At 45.4% G+C, this 16,674-nt stretch overlaps 1 long non-coding RNA gene across 1 annotated transcript; it reads left to right on the forward strand.

Annotated features, from left to right (window-relative positions):
- The first annotated feature begins 3,460 nt into the window (after positions 1–3,460).
- On the forward strand, positions 3,461–11,107 carry LOC113224789. The gene is made up of 2 exons (XR_003309398.1): positions 3,461–3,564; positions 10,871–11,107. It is a non-coding gene; the product is annotated as an uncharacterized LOC113224789 (long non-coding RNA).
- The last annotated feature ends 5,567 nt before the right edge of the window (positions 11,108–16,674 follow it).

The raw sequence follows: 16,674 nt of genomic DNA on the forward strand, positions 1-16,674 counted from the left end.
TGTGAAATGGCATTTCATTGTGACCTATTTGTGCCCCAGTTTCTTCCCATTTTAATCCATTCTTCTCGCCCTGCCAGATTAATCTTTCTATGAAGGTATTTTGGTCACATTATCCTTGGTCTTCTTCAAAAACTTTCCCTCAACAGAATAGGAGCAAGTTTATCATCCTTCCATTCAAGGTGCTTTACTCCAAAGGCTGAAATGACTTGGTGGTATTTCCTCTACAGCCTACTGGTACCATATATTCCAGGCAAATGAAAATATCTACTTTACTAAACAGGCCCCAAAATTTTCTCCCTCCATGTTCTTGCTCATGATCTCTTTCTACTTTGAATTCCCTCTCTATCCCACATGGGCCTGTTGGAGACCAATCATCTCTAATGACAGCTCAAATACTGCCTCTTTCAAGAAGCTGCCCACATCTTTCCCTCCCCCAAACCCTCACCACACAAGGCTTGTCCCTGCTTTGTCTCTCTACTGCACACCACCTTGAGTTCTTGTTATGAGTGTCCAGTAGCTCCTTGAGATCAGAGACTGTGCATTTTCCTTCTTGTATTCCCCACAACCCCTAAAATTGGGCCTGGAATAGAGTGGGTGCTAAAAATCTACTTATCAATGTCTCTGTTTTACATATGAGGAAACTGAGGCTTGGCCAGATTAAGAGCTCAAGGGGCTTTCTCTAGAGCTGGGGAATCAGGACCCTGTGTAAAGATAGAGCAATACAAGGTGGTCTCTGATAAAAGATTTTACAGCTGATTTACCAAATGAGAGACCAGAGGGTAAGAATGGTGAGGGCTCAGAAGAGGGAGGGGACTGGGGAAGGCAAGGCGGGCTTCTCGGAGGCAACAGAGCTTGGAATGAGCATGGGAAGATGGGGATGTGGATTGAGTGGAATGGAGGCGCACTGTGCCTGGTGCTATAGGGAGGAGAGACCTGGGCCTGAAACACAAGACTGAAGGTTTTGGGTTGGATCCCAAGGCACAGTGTCTGTGTGCATCCTTAGAGCCAGCTCTCGCTGCCTGCCCTAGCCAGCAAGGGGCTGGCCTGGCTGGAGCAGGGACACAGGGACAGCAAGAAATGAAGTGGGAGGGCTCAGGGCCTGCAGCATGTGCTGCAGCTCCCATGCCAGCTGCAGAGGACTGGGCCCATCCAGAGGCCCTGGGGGAATCTCGGGGCCCCTCTATTGTCCTTCAGAGGAGAGGTGTTCTGAGGGATCTTTTCTGGGCCAGGGGCTTCTGGAGACTTCAGAGGTGACCAAGGTCAGCCCATGGGTGTGGCCTTTCTTTCTCCCCCGCTGCAGTCTAGGCTCCATCCCTGCTCTTCTTAAGACACTGGTCAGACTCTGTCCTTCACCTTTGGTCTCCTTCTCTGTTTATGCAGGTGCAGAGGGGCTGTGTTGCCAATGTTTGAGACTTCCATTTGGTCATGGACTGAACTAATCAGTTGGGGGCCTGCTTAGTTTCTGACCACAGGGGTTCACTTCATTCAGGTAAGGAGCCTTCCCCATAGGCCAGCTCAATTTTCAGCACTGAGTTTGGGGCCAAAGCCTCAGTTGAAAATCAGTGTCATTTAACCTTCTGTTTTCTAATTATTGTCCTGGTTACTTTCTTCACTCAAGGACTTGAAGAAGGTGAAGGCAGGGCAGGTTTGGGCATAATAACCTTCGGTAGCACCTGGGTTCACCCTGGTTTCTGATAGTGTCCCCTGACCCATCAGGATAAACATGCTCAATGCTTATTCAGGTGGGCCTCAAATCTCACTGAGGCCTTGGTCTCACTCTGCTGAGAAGAGATTTTCATCACCATCATCATCATCATCATCACCACCACCATCATCATCATCTTTAAATAGTTTCCACTTACTGAGCACACCTGTCTGGACCAGGTCTTGTGTTAGGTACTTTATGCCCAATAGGTCTTGGGATCCTTGCATAACTGTGCAAGGCAGATGTTAGCATCCCTGGAGAAAGACAGGTGAGGAAATGGAGGCTCGGAGAGGGGAAGTCAAAGTCACACAGATGCTGACTATGTGAATAGAAGGTAATGCCCAGTGCTTCCAGCTCTTGGTGTAGGACTGTCAGTGGTGTCACCAGAGCAAAAGTGTCACCATCCCATGGCTAATGTGGTCTTGGGCTTTTAGAGAGAAATTGAGGCAAAGAGCAGGTCTAGTTCACAGAGTCTAAGTTTGTAGACTTAGCTGGCCTATTCAAACCCTTGGCCACCATGAGAGTCACCTGCCCTCCCCTCAGGGTACTATTTCCTGCCTTGAAGGAGCCTCCGGGGTCTGCTAAATTAATTGTGTATGAAAGCAGAAGGAGCTGGTAGCATCTGTGGGACCTGTGTGATCCAGGGCTTGCCACCTAGGCTCCTTGGTGGCAAGGAGAGGTGGGATTTGAACTCAGTTCTCTCTGGGCTGCTAAGAGGTTTGTAATGGTAGTGGTGGCAACATAAGATGGTGTGTGTTGATTTCACATGAATAAGGGCTCTGGGCAATGCTGGTATGCAATGAGTCAGGCTGTTTGCAAGAGAGAGATCAGGGGAGGTTAAACCAGCTGGAGATGTTACATTTACCAAAGGACATGACAGAGAAGAGAAATAAAGGGTGGGTTCTCAGGAAGGATGGTGGGTGGTGGCAGAGGGAGCACCTAGCAATCAGCCCTTGGGCACCTGCTCCGTGCCAGGCTCTGGACTGGTCTCTGTACGTGTTTCCAAGGCCCCAGCTGTGGAGCTGAGCTAAGTTCACCCTTGGGGAGCTCAATAAGGGAGAGACGGATATCCTGAAGGACACCAGTTGTGTGCTATGTTCTCTTAGGATGTGGAGTTTGCATTCTTAAGAAATCTTGTATTATAAAAAATTGAATTATAGAGACAATTGCTTCAATGGGGAAAATGAGGTTAGGGGTTTGAGAGTGTCAGACTCGCCATAAAAATGTTATTTTTCCTTCAGAAATGTCAATAATAAAGGTGTTTTTACAGCTATAAGTGTATGGCTGTAAAAGATGAACATCACAGAGCAAATCAGTTGTAGACTTCCTCATGATTTTGTTCAAGAGGAACAGCCTTTTTTCTCCTGTCACCCAGCACTATCACTAGCTCAGACCTCCAATCACCTTGACTATCCTCTGCTGGAGTAACAAAGTATCGAGTTCCTCTAAGGAGGCATCCTAAAGACATCAGGACATGCCTTCTTCAGTGCCTACCATCTCCTTTTCTAGTTCCCCTGCAGCAGATTCCTCCCCTCCACTGTGTTATAACTAACTGTGATCTGCTCAGTATAAATTGTGCTCTTTAATTAAAGGATCATATTGTATTTAATTTGCATTGAAAAATCCCACCATAGGAGAAATTCTTGGAGGGTATGAGAACATTAATGGTGGCATGTAGAGGCAGTGTCATGTCACAATTAAGGGTGGGGCCTCTGGAACCAGTCTTCCCGAGGTGAAATCCTAACTTGGCCACTTACTAGCTGTGTGAACTTGGGCAAATGACCTAATCCTCTGCGTTTCATCTTTAAACTGGGGAGAATAGAAGCATCTACTTCATCTAGTAGCCAGGATTAGAAGAGGTAATGATTGTGGTGGCTCACTACAGAGCCTAGCACATGGTCAACACTCAGTAAATGCTAACTATATCACAGGGCAGAGAGAGGAGGGGTCTATTTTAGCCTGTAGTGTGGGGTGTCTGTGAAGGAGGAGAGATTGGAGCTGGACTTAAAGGGTGGTTGACGTTGGACAGGAGGATAAAGCAGAGGGAACAGAGAGACATAGCAAAGCTCTTTTGAAGTCCCTGAAGGAGTTGGGAATAACCAAGACCTTGGTTTCTACTTAACACCAGCTGCTGTAACAGCTAAAACTCCAAAAGGTTAATAGCTTAGTGTAATAGATGTTCATTTCTTGCTTGCATAAAGTTCAATCAGTGGCAGTGGAGGAGGAAGGGTACTCTGCATCTCACCATTATTCAGTAACATGGGCTAACGGAGGCTCTGCCATTGTCCATGTGGCTTCCAAGGTCACACTGGGCACTGACATCCAGCCTGCAAATGGGGAAAGAGAACATACAGGATGATGCAAGAAGTTTTTGTGGGCCAAGCTTAGAAGTGATGCTCATAATTTCCTCTTACATTTCACTGGCTAGAACTTAACACATGGACATCTGCAAGGCAGTCTACAGACTAGAGTTTAGATGTGTTCCCAGAAGGAAAGTGAAATGGATTTGGTGACTAGCTAGCCAGTCTCCTGCCCCAGGTTCTGGGACTAAGAGATGCACCAGCCCAGAGAAGCAGCAGTCTAAATGTGAGGACTCCGATTCTGAGCAATGAGTTTGAGCTTGACTCTAAGGGCAGTGGGGGGCCACTGAAGGGTATTCATCAGGAAAGTGATGTGGTCAGGAAGTGCCAGAGGATTTACCGGCTTACTCCAGCTGCAAGGTAGATGTGGGAGGGTGAGGAAGAGAGGTTGGATAACCAGTTAAGGGCTGTTACAAGGATCTAGGCAAGAGTTGATGAGGCCAGCACTCAGCCGTGGCCATAGGGATGGAAAGGAGGGTGACTCTCAGAGAGTTCACTGGGCAAGCTACTTAGAAGACAACTGTTATTCCATGAATCTAGTGTTCAGGGCTGTGGAGCATACAAAAGGAAAAAAATCCCAGGCCTTATCTATTGAGAGCTTACACTCTATTTATGGACACAAAACTGATAAAGATGACTTTGTATCAAAATTTTGGAGTAAGCTGGCCAGGGTCATCCCAGAGTGGCTTTCGATGGCCTTGAACACTCTCATCTCACTTCTCTCTCTCTGTATATATATTTAATCTTTGCTTCTCTTTGCATATGACTTCATTCTCCTAGGTGGACTGTCCCCCCCAAGCTAGAACAATAGCCGAAGCCAGGCCCAGGCTTACATTTACACTTCCCAGCAACAAAGAGGTAGAAATGACTGATAATGGCTTAGAGTGGTGGTTCTCACTCTAGTGTGCATCAGAACGACCCAGAGGGTTTGTTTCAACACAAACTGCTAGGCTCCAGAATTTCTAATTCAGTTAAGTGTATTAGTTCCCCAGAGCTTCTATAACAAAGTGCCACAGACTGGGTGGCTTAAACCACGGAAATACATTTCCTTACATTTCTGAAGACTAGAAGTCTGAGATTGAGCTGTCAAAAGGGTTGATTTCTCCTGAGGCCTCTCTCCTTGGCTTGTAGATGGCTGTCTTCTCCCTGTGTCTTCACATGGTCTTCCCTCTGTGTGTGTCTATGTCTCAGTCTCCTCTTCTTATTGGGACACCAGTCATATTGGATTAGGACCCACCTCAATGACCTCATTTTACTTTATTTTTTTAAAGACCTATCTCTAAATACAGTTACAATCTGAGGTACTTGGGGTTAGAACTTGAACATGTGAATTTGGGGGGGAGGACATAATTCAGTTTATAGCAGTAGACCTTGGGTGGAGCCCTAGAATGTGCATTTCTTTTTTTCTCTTTCCCTTTTATTTTAATTTCAAGGTGTATATGTACAGATCTGTTACATGGGTAAATTGCACTTTGTCAGGGTTTGGTGTGCCGATAATTTTGTCACCGAGGTAATCAGCATAATACCCAATAGATGGTTTTTCAATCCTTACCCTCCTCCTACCCTTCACTCTCAAGTAGGTCCCAGTGCCTGTTGTTCCCTTCCTTGTGTCCATGTGTACTCAATGTTTAGCTCCCACTTATAAGTGAGAACATGCGGTACTTGGTTTTCTGTTCTTGCATTAATTCACTTAGGGTAATGGCCTCCAGCTCCATCCATGTTGCTGCAAAGGCCATGATCTCATTTTTCAAAAAATAGCTACATAGTATTCTATGATATATATGTACTACATTTTGTTTATCCTATTGATGGGCATCTAGGTTGATTCCATATCTTTGATGTTGTGAATAGTGGTGCAATGAACATAAGCATGCATGTGTCTTTACAGTAGAATGATTCTATTCCTTTTGGTATATATCCAATAATGAAATTGCCGGGTTGAAGGGTAGTTCTATTTTAAGTTCTTTGAGAAGTCTCTAGACTATTTTCCACAATGGCTGAACTAATTTACATTCCCATCAGCAGTGTATAAGTGTTTCTTTACTCTGCAATCTCGCCAGCATCGGTTATTTTTTGACTTTTGCATCATAGCCACAGAATGTGATAGAATGTGCACTTCTTTTTTTTTTCCTTTCTTTTGAGACAGTCTTATTCTGTCACCCAAGTTGGAGTGCAGTGATGCAATCTTGGCTCACTGCAACCTCCGCCTCCAAGTTCAAGTGATTCTTGTGCCTCAGCCTCCCAAGTAGCTGGGATTACAGGCATGCGCCACCATGCCTGGCTAATTTTTGTATTTTTAGTAGCGATGGGGTTTCATCATGTTGACCAGGCTGGTCTCGAACTTCTGAACTTGAGTGATCCACCCACCTCAGTCTCCCAAAGTGCCGGGATTATAGGTGTGAGCCACTGTGCCCGGCCAGAATGTGCATTTCTAACAAGTTCCCAGCTGCTGTTGCTGCTGCTGTTGGTTTAGGGACCACACCTGGAGAACCACTGGCTTAGAGTGGTTAGCCCTTGCCCTGGTATACATATGCATTTGAATAAGAGCAGATATGAGCTCAGGAAATTATAAAATTAATTGGAAGGAATGCTATACATTTTTAGCTGGCCAATGAGAGAGAGAAGATTTTGAGCTGAGAGCCCTTCTGGCATTTCCCAAACCACATGACGCTGGTATTATGGCCTTTCAGCAGAATGTAGCAAAAGAAAGGGCTCAGATTTTCACATGAGAGACATCATACATCCAATCCTAGCTTTGCCCCTTTTGAATTAAATGTGAATAAGCCACATAACAACTCTGAGTTTCAAATTCCTCACCCATAAACTATACCTATGGGGTAGTTGTAGGAGTTAAGTGTAATAATTTATATAAAGGGCCCGGCACCTAATGGTAACTGTTACCATTGTTGTTCATTTATTCATTTGCTCACCAAATACGTGAGTAGGAGTCAGAAGACTTGGGGTCTAGTCCCAGCTCTGGAACTTAGCTGTGTGCCCTTATGCCCCATGTAATCTTCTTGAGCCTCGGTGTTTTCACCTGTCAAACAAGGAAGACTATCTCTTTCCTACTGCCCCAATCATGGTTGTTTTGAGGACCAAAAATGAGAATATGAAAATTCAAGATGGACTGTGCCATGCTATACAATACAAATACTAATTTTTTTTTTTTTTGGTAATAGTCACCAATAGAAGTAACTGCCTGACTCATAACAATTCCTCCTTTTTCTTTAGAACAGTGTCTGCACTAACTAATCCCATCCACCTGGCTAGAGGCGCGCCCCTAGCTCAGCTGGGTTGATCAGGGGGCTTTCCTGGGATTTTAAAAACTGGAATGAAGGGAAGAAAGTCCTAGGTCTTTCTGATGGTGGGAGTTGTTGGATATGAGGCTTGGAAGGTGTAGGTAGTTTCATTTCGTGCCGTATGGGGGAATGTCACTTCTGCCTTGGATGAAATAATGCTGATATGCAGAAAGAGGTCAAGATGAGTGAAGAGAGGCCTGGGGCATTTGAAGCCCTGCTTCTGACATTTCCAAGGCCCAGCTGCACCTCAGTCATAGGAGATACTTCAGTATTCTTCTCCTTTTAAATTTATTTTTAATTTACTTTTTTTTTTTTTTGTAGAGATAGGGTCTCACTATGTTGCCCAGGCTGGTCTTGAACTCCTGGGCTCAAGCGATCCTCCTGCCTTGGCCTCTCAAAGTGCTGGGATTACAGGTGTGAGCCACTGTGCCTGGCCTCCTTCCCCTTGAAATCCAGCCAAGTTTCAGCTGCTTTTCTGAAACTTGTAACCCTGATAAATACCTTATTCATTTAAGAAGTACTCATTGACCACTTACACTCTGCTAGCCTCTGAGCTATAGGCTGGCCAAATGATACATAGTGGGCAAGGCGTTTCTTCAACGCCCCCAGACCTGTTCTGCCTGTCTCCTCTTTATTCTTTAGCAGGAAACTGCAGAGTCCACACCATCCCCTGCTTAGCCAGACCAATAAACAAAATTGCAGAATCATATAACTTAGTCTCTTAGAATTAGTAAGCCAGAGAACAAATAAATCTTAATTCTTATAGACTATAGAGAAAATCTGTGCATGGAAGATATGAAGTCTCACTCTCAACTCACACTATGTGAAATGACCTTTTCATGCTATTCACTGGGCCTTGGGCTAGAGGTAGGAAACAAAGAATATTTCAAGGGAGTCCTCTTGCTTTTAGCCACCACTGAAAGTTGGAATTAATTTCAGCACTTATTTAAAAGTACAGATTTGTAGGATCTGTCCAAACCATCTGAATCAGAATCTTCGTGGGCAGGATCAGTATGTTTAAAAATCTTTAGAAGCGCATCTCATGCAACCGGCCCATAGGAATACCATGGTGAAGGTCCATATGTTCCTTCCTCTCGTCTTATAAGAACAAGAGAAACTGGACGAAGAGGGGATGAGTGATGTGACTCAGAGGGGCAAAAACTAAAGGGGCTGAGCTTCATTATCTGTGTAACTTGGAGCAATTGCTTCCCCTCTCAGAGCCTTGTTTCCTCATCTGAAAATTGGGATTGATGACAACTTTTGCAGCATGGGGTTGTTATGAAGAATAATTTATTCCCTTCTTCTGTGTTTAGGGCCCCTCCCACAGAGGGGAGTGAAGGCTCCAGGAGGGCAGGGGTTCAGGCATTTTCCTTGTATCCCTCAAAGGGTTGAAGTTGATAGTCCTGTGGATGCTTGTTGACAGGGCATCCCTTCCTCTCCATCTTCATAGTCACCATGAGGCCTAATTCTCTGCCACCTGGGTATGGCCCCAGCCTTTTTGTCGGTCTTGGCAGACCCGCCCAAAGGCTCTGTAGTGGGGAAGCTTGGCCCTTCCCAGTGGCTCCTTCTAAAAACTCCATGAAGTGGGCACTCTCTGGCTTGGCTACTTGGCTACCTCTGGCTTGCCTCAGAGGCCTCTACAGTTCTGGGCCAGCCCCCAGCTGGCTGGCTGGGACTTCCTCCAGGCTTGATTTCTTCTAATGTCCCAAACCAGGCCTCCAAAGGAGCTAATGAGGAACAATACAGACTTTTGCCTGGACGTCAACTCCAGAGATTCTTGATTTCTAGTTTGTAACAGAGTGAGCTGAGAGGGCATATTCATATTTGGAATCCTAGTTGAGTGACCCAAAGCAAGTTTTTAGGGGCCTAAGTTTCCTCAGGGCCAAATGGAAGATGCTAGGACTTGTAGGATTCTGTGAAGGTTAGAAATACCACAGATTGAGTGCCAGAAAAGAGCAGTTGCTCACCTAATGGTAGCAAACATTGTTACTTGGGTACACACCCTCCTCACTAAGATGGGAGCTCTTTGAGGGCAGGGACTGTGCTTTTGTGTAATATAATAGTTCTAGTTTATTGAGCACTTCCTATGAATTGGGCTAAACTTTCATAGGGTTAATAATTACACTTGCCCCATAGGTTGTGTGTGGATTAAATGAGGAAGACGGTGCCCATTTTACAGATAAGGCAACTGAGGCTCAACTAGGTTAATGCTCTTTGTTCGCAGTTTTGTCTTTCTCTGTCCCTTCCTAGGGCCTCACACATACTTCAGTGACTGTGAGATTGCAGTACCACTAGGTACTGACTTGGTCATGACTTGGCTCTGCTCACAGGGCATTTTGGAAGGGACCCAGGCTTCCCTGCCCCTTTCCTTTCCCTGTCCTGGCCTCCCTGGCAGGAAGGGAGGTTGTGAGCCTATTGCTGGGCTGGCACTGAGGGAGGGCCTCAAAAGTCTGGGAGCCAAGTGCAGGGAAGAGGAAACCCATCAGAGGCCCTACCCTTGGTGAGGGGACATTCCAAAGAGGCAAGGAGCAACCTGGGAGAGGTTGAGTCAGATTAAAGTGGACACCTGGCGGGTAGGGTGGGGATGGTAGTGGATATGCGCACAAACCCATCTCTGTTCTGATCAGCAGAGTTTTCTGTTAATGGCTTTGGTTGGCAGAGAGGCTCAGTGCTCCCTTTGTCACTTTCTAGTAGTGTCTCTTATTGTTCTATTTTTTCTTGGTTTTCTCCAGTGATGAAGCTATACTTGTTTCATTTTCCAGATGGGGCCACTGAGGGAAAAGACCTACCCAAGGGCACATAATCTGTACATGAGAGAGAGCCGGGTGTAACAGACTGAGTGCTGTACTGGGGGTTAAACAGACTGAGTCCTTCCCCCCCACTGGCAAGTTACCTTGGACAAGTTACTTTAATCTCCCTGAGCCTCAATCTGCTCATCTTTAAGATGGAGGTCTTAATAATCTCCTCATAAGGGATTAAACAAGAACATGAATGCATCTTGTCTAACGCAGTGTCTGAGATGAGTAGATATTCAAAATAGGAGTTCATTTGCTTCTTTGCTCTTTGGCTCCCACCTTTTTTTCAACTGCCCCAAATCTCTTTCTGCTCACCTTTTCTCATTCCATGGGGTCTTTACACCACCGTGTTAGCATGTGTTTCTGCTGCATGGTTATTTCTCTTTTAGAAGCCAGTGAGTGAAGGGAGGGCCCAGTGGGCAGCTCAGAACTCAGTAATAAAACCACACAGAATCCATCTCAAACAAAACAACAAACTGGCAAGAGTGACATGCATGTAGTTTTTTATTTCATTTACAGTATGCAAGGACTGTGGGAGGACAGCTGGAGGGGGAGTCGGGATATGGGGATTCAAGTCCATGGAGTGGCTATGTGACTCTGGGCTGGCCCCTTTTCCTCTCTGGGCCTCAGTTTCCCCATGTGACAATAAGGGTCAGGGCAGGGAATATTCTGACACTCTGAATTTTTAATTTTATTCTAATTATGTTTCAGGGAGGAATAAGTGGGCCCCAGATAGAATGTGATGAATGAATATTCTTAATGAGAAGTGGAAATAATTTGTGGTTGAGAGCTGTGCCTCAGATCAGAGTGACAGGATACAGGGCTAGGCTATATTTTCCAGCAGATTAAGAACTATAGCCCAAGACTCTGAAATATGAAGAAAAAAGGAGAAGATGACAGGATATCTTTTTAAAGAAATATTTTCCAGCTAAATGGTGCAACAGAGGACTTCCAGGAATTTGTTCTTGTTCTCTATCAAAGGTGAGGAGTTCATAGCCTTCGAGGAAACAAGAAACCATGGGATGGAGTGAAGGAAGGTGGCCTGGAACCAGCTGCTGAGCCTCTCTGAGCCCCAGTTTCCTCAACTCTAAAATGGGGTTGATCTCCTCTCCCTCAGCCTATTGTTGCAGGAATTAAATAAGGTATTGAGTGAGAAAGCATCAGTCCCGTAGCAAATGTCCCTAAGTAGGAGCATCTGAGTTCTGGTTCTGGTCCTGCTGGGGTATGGTTGGTTGAGAGGTCAAAGAGGTAATTAAAGGGATTGCCAGCTTCATTATCGGGAGCTGAGATTCCATTTTAGACCAAGAGTGTGACCAAGGTGGTAACCTTAACATTTCATTTCTTCATATTTATTTATTGAGCCAATATTTTTCAAGCATTTGTCATGTATCTAGCATTTTGTTGCTGCTAGGGTAGACAATAGCACCCCCCCAACCCCGCCCCGCAACCCACCACAATGTAGAAAGTACCTCCACATCCATAGGCCCCTATCTACCCTGGTCCAGCCCACCCAGCCACTGCCTGAGTAGAGAATGGGACACAGCATCCCTAACCTCCCTGTCCCCCATCCAGACAAGCACATCCCATCTGTTCTGTCTCCTGATGTCATTCACACTGTCCCTCCTCCTGCAGTACCCCATGTTTGGCTTTCCACGTCACCTTCCTCCCTGTCTTTCCAATCCAGATCCCACATAGCAGCCAGAGTGGCCCTCCTACAGCACAAACCATATCACTCTCTTCTTCAAAACTCTCCAATGGCTCCTTTCTGCCCTCCTCAGAAAGGAGACAGCCCTTTGCGTGGCTTAGCAGGACCCCCACAACGTGGCCCTGCCCCTTGCCCCCATCACGCATAGTTTCTTCAGAACACACATTCCCTGACAATGCAGTTCAGCTCCTTTAAGCTTCTGTGACTTTGCTGGTGGAAAACCACCCAGCCATGCTAACTCCTTTTCTCAGCTATAGAAAGAGTCTTGGAGAAAGGAAGTGACCATCAAAGATCACATGTGAAATGTGACACAGGCCCTTTTTATCAGTCTGCTCAGGCTGCCATAACAGAATACCACAGGCTTAAACCACAGAACTTAATTTTCTCACAGTTGAGGAGGCTGCAAGTCCAAAATGGAGATGCCATCAAGGTTGGTTTCTGGTAGGGCCTCTCTTCCTGGTTTGTAGATGGCACCTTCTGGTTGTGTCCCCATAGGGCATTTTTCTCTGTGGGTGCACACTCCTGGCATCTCTACCTCTTCTTAGACGGATACTAGTCCTATTGGATTAGGGCCCTACACTTATGACCTCATTTAACCTTAATTGGCCCCTTAAAGGTCCTATTTCCAAATAAAGTCACATTGGGGATTAGAGCTTCAACATATGAATTCTAGGGGGACACAACTAAGTCCATAATACCCTTCTAGCTGGAGATCGGAGGCCAGCACTCAGAAAATGGTTCTGGGGCGAGAGCAGCTCACGTGTGTCCTGTGGAGCTAATGGGGCAGGGGTGCAAGGAGGAGCTTGGTGGTTAGAGAAGGAAAGGTAGAAGACTGGGATAGCCAGAGATGAGGAGGGGAGGGTCCTGTGGCCTGGAGAGAAGGTAAGAGCAGCCTGTGCAGGGGTGTGGGGCCTAGACTAGGAGTGAACACGCAGATTGGGCTATGGAGTGGGGGTAAAGGGGAGGTTGGTGAGTGCAGCCCACCTTGATGTTGAGAGCAGGTGGAGAGCATGTCTCCTTGTCTGCAGAGCAGGTGGTCACTAAAGGCTGCCATTACTGTATGAGCTCAGCACCTCTCACCTGGTCCTCATATCACTCTTGAATGTAGGGATGAACACCCCTATTTTTGGGAAGAGGTAAATCCACTTCCCTAATTGCCTGGCAAGTAGCAGAACCAGGGGTCCTGATCCCAAGGCTGGGGACTATTTTCATCTCAGGGTCAGGGCTAGGGTAAGGCAAGTGAGGCATCAAGGAGGCACTTGCACAATCTGGAGGGTGGGAGCCTCCTTAAATTTTGCGCCCTAGGCACCTTGCTCGTCTCACCCTAGTCCCGACCCTGACTGGCCTCCTCCTCTGTGGCGACTGCTCTCTTCTCTCTAATCTATGCAGCAGAGACAGTAGGCTGCAAGTAGCTGCAGCCAGTCTTGGCTTTGCTCCTAACCAAGTGGGAAGCATTAAGTTAATGGTCCTGTAGGTGAAATCAATTCAGTTAAAGTTATCGCCCTTTGCTTTTCCTGCCCACCTTTGTAGCTAGCCATGCCGTGTTATCTGTTCTCACTCATCTTCTTGGTTCATGTGGCTCCTAGGTCCACTTTCAGCCACTAGCACTTTTTACCCTCTAGCACCTCGGTTTCTCCATCTTCCAAATGTGGATGATAATGATGATTATGCTAGGGATGGTGGTGGTGATAATTCATATGTCATAGGGTTGTATAAGAACAGGTGTATACAGTAAGTATTATAAAAGTGTTAGTGATTATTAATTCCAATTTTACCTCACTCCTGCTCAGCGTTCAAGGAATTTTCACGCCAAGTTCTCATTGTGGCCTGGAAGGTGGGAGGACAAAAATTATTATACCCCCTTTAGAGAGGAGGCGAGGATACTGAGAGGCCTTGGGACTTACTCATGTCGCACAATCAAGAGGTGGCAGAGCTAGTTCTGGCACAGAAGTCAGGCAGGGTTGGTGGAAAGTGGATGGCACCCCTCTCTCCTCACTCTGCCCCATGGCCTAGGCAGCTGTTGTCAGAGGCCAGGAGGAGCTCAGGACTCATAGCTGGAAACTTGAGTTCAAGACCTAGCAGGAATGAGGCAAAATTGGAATTAGTAACTGCTAGCGCTTTTATAATACTTACTGTATGCATCTATTCTCATACAACCCTATGACATACAAATTATCACCACCATCATCACTATCGTAATCATCATTGTTATCCACATTTGGAAGATGAAGAAACTGAGGCGCTAGAGGGTAAGTAGCTTGCCTAAGGCCACACAGCTAATAAATGGTAAACTGGGTTCAAACCCCTACAATCCAGCTCTAGATCTGCGCTCTTAACCACAGTGCTATTTTTTTCCTCTGGGTCTTTTTCTGCCTATTTTAAAATGTTAATTAAGAATGATAAGTTGCTTACTAAGGGCCCGACAATTTACATTTTTTTAAATTTGATCATCCTGAGATGACGGAAATTATTCACCCATTTTGCAGATGAAAAAATTGACACTTAAAAAGGGGCATATAACTAGTAAATGGAGGCTCAGTATTCAAGCCTAGCTCTGTCTGGTTCTAAAATAATAACAGTAGTAATGACAGTAATGATAATATTTATATTAGTAACAGTTACTGGCCAGACATTACACTCAGAGTCAAGAGTGCATTGTCTCTGGTCTCTAATTTGTGTGTGACCTTTTACCATCTCCTCTTAGGATCTCATATTGTGGTCTCTGGTTCTGAGGCTCCTCCAACCCTGGCAGGTGGTGATTCGCCAGGGTTGGTAGTTTGAGCTCGGCTGATTCCCTCAGATGGAGGCATTTGTTATCTGTACATTGGAAATTATTTTTGTGTCTCAACCTAATTAGGGAACCAACATAATTAAAAAAAGAAAAAAAGGCATCCTGGAAAATGAATTGCTGTTCGAAACAATTGTTTAGACAAAACACCATTTGTTCCCAGCTTTTGCTCCCTGCTGGAATGGCGGGCCACTTGTTTTGGTGACAGATGCCTTTTGCCTGGGATTTTGGAGCATGAGGAGCTGAGTGGGGTGAAGATGGGGGCTAGAGCTAGCCCACTCTCAGCTGGCCTCTGAGGGGAAACCCTGAGATCCCCTGGAGGTGGGATACTCTAATCACTCTGCAACCAAGAAGGCCCCAGGCCTCCTGGGAAAGTCTGACCCATCAGTCCTGATGTTGCGCTATAGATTTTGATTCAGAATTGAAGTTCCAGAGAGGCACAGCGATTTTCCCAAGGATGCTCAGCAAGATGATGTCAGAACTACAACTAGAATCCACATCCCCTCATTCTTTCCATAGTGGCATGTGGTCTTCTGAATCAATGATGATGTTACCTCACCTGACTTTAGTATCTGATATCCAGCCTATCTGCTTGTACTTGAGGCTTGTTGGGAATTACTAACTTCTTGTGTCTTGCCACTGACCCTAAGAAGTTTGGGTTTCTACCTGGCACTGTTGCTCTGTGGACTGGAAAGATCCCAGCGGGGCTAGATCTGGTAATGTGACCCAGCGAACAACTGTTCAGATTCAGGCAGAATAAGAGGGGCCTTCAGTCAAGTATAATGGTTTTTGTCTTGGTCATGTGACTTCCTTGCTTGTGTGTAATTAGGGCACCTCCATTCACTCGTGTGTTTTGATCTCAGATTCCTCATTTATAAAATGGGGCAGTATTCTCTGTTCTCCATATTCATTTACAAGGGCACTGTGGGAATCAATTATGTGAAGAAATAAAAAGTACTTGTGAACTAAAGAATGACGTAAAAATAGGATTAGTAATAATGGCCAGTATTTACCCAGTACTTTATATGTGTGTATTAGTTGAAGTACAATGCTTGCTGCTGGAGCACACAACCTTCAAATCCCAGTGGATTAAACAACAAAAGTTTATATCTCAACCACCATAGTCAGTGGTAGACCGAGTGGCTCTTGGAAACAGGTCTTTTCTAACTTTACCTTCCTGGATTCTTTCACTTTCAGCCTCATTGATAAGGGCAAGAGAAAAGTATGGAAGATTGGATGGGAGGTTTAGGGGCCAAGGCTGGAAGTGGCGTGCCTCACTTCTGCCCGCATTCTACTGACCAGAATTCAGATTATTGGTTCCTTAAGGCAACTATGTGCCTAGGAGGAAAATAAACCTTTTTGGTGGACACATGGCATTTTATCAGCTACAATGTGCTATGCACCTTGTTAGTGCTCATAACGATTATCTAAATGGTTTTATTATCCTTTTTAAAAAAAACCTGGGGAAAGAAAGGCTCAGAGAGATCAGATGACTTAGAGAAGATACCAAATTAATGTGAGGGTGGTGGTCTGAATTCAGTCTGTCCAGCTACACAGTCCCTGCTTTTTTTGTTTAAGAAAGAACTTCTAGTTGCAGGTGAAGCAGTTTAATTCATTTTATTTGTTGAATGCCTACTATGCACCGAACACTGTGCTATCTCCTGAACAAAGTCTTGATGATTCCTTTTCCTCTTACCCATGCTAACATCACATTTTTTTCTTCAGCAATTCTAATTCTTTCTAATCTTTAAGGTTCAACTTCAGACTGTTGCTCTAAGGAAGTTTCCCTGTTTACCCACAAGGAAGCACTCTTTTTAGAACCTCTCTTCTGCTAGCCTCAATTCCAGGAAATAGTGTGAAGGACAGAGTGAAGTGCAGAGTAGATCATTCCCCCTGCTCTCAACTAGGAATTGACACCTAAAGTTTACTGCTTGAAAAAAAAGGCACAAAGTCTTTACATTTTAAAGATACTAAGAGTCATGGTGCCCACCTTCCCACAGGACTGATTGAGGGGCTCCTGGT

This window comes from Piliocolobus tephrosceles, chromosome 1, assembly GCF_002776525.5.
Source record: "Piliocolobus tephrosceles isolate RC106 chromosome 1, ASM277652v3, whole genome shotgun sequence".
Taxonomy (NCBI): Eukaryota; Metazoa; Chordata; class Mammalia; order Primates; family Cercopithecidae; genus Piliocolobus; species Piliocolobus tephrosceles.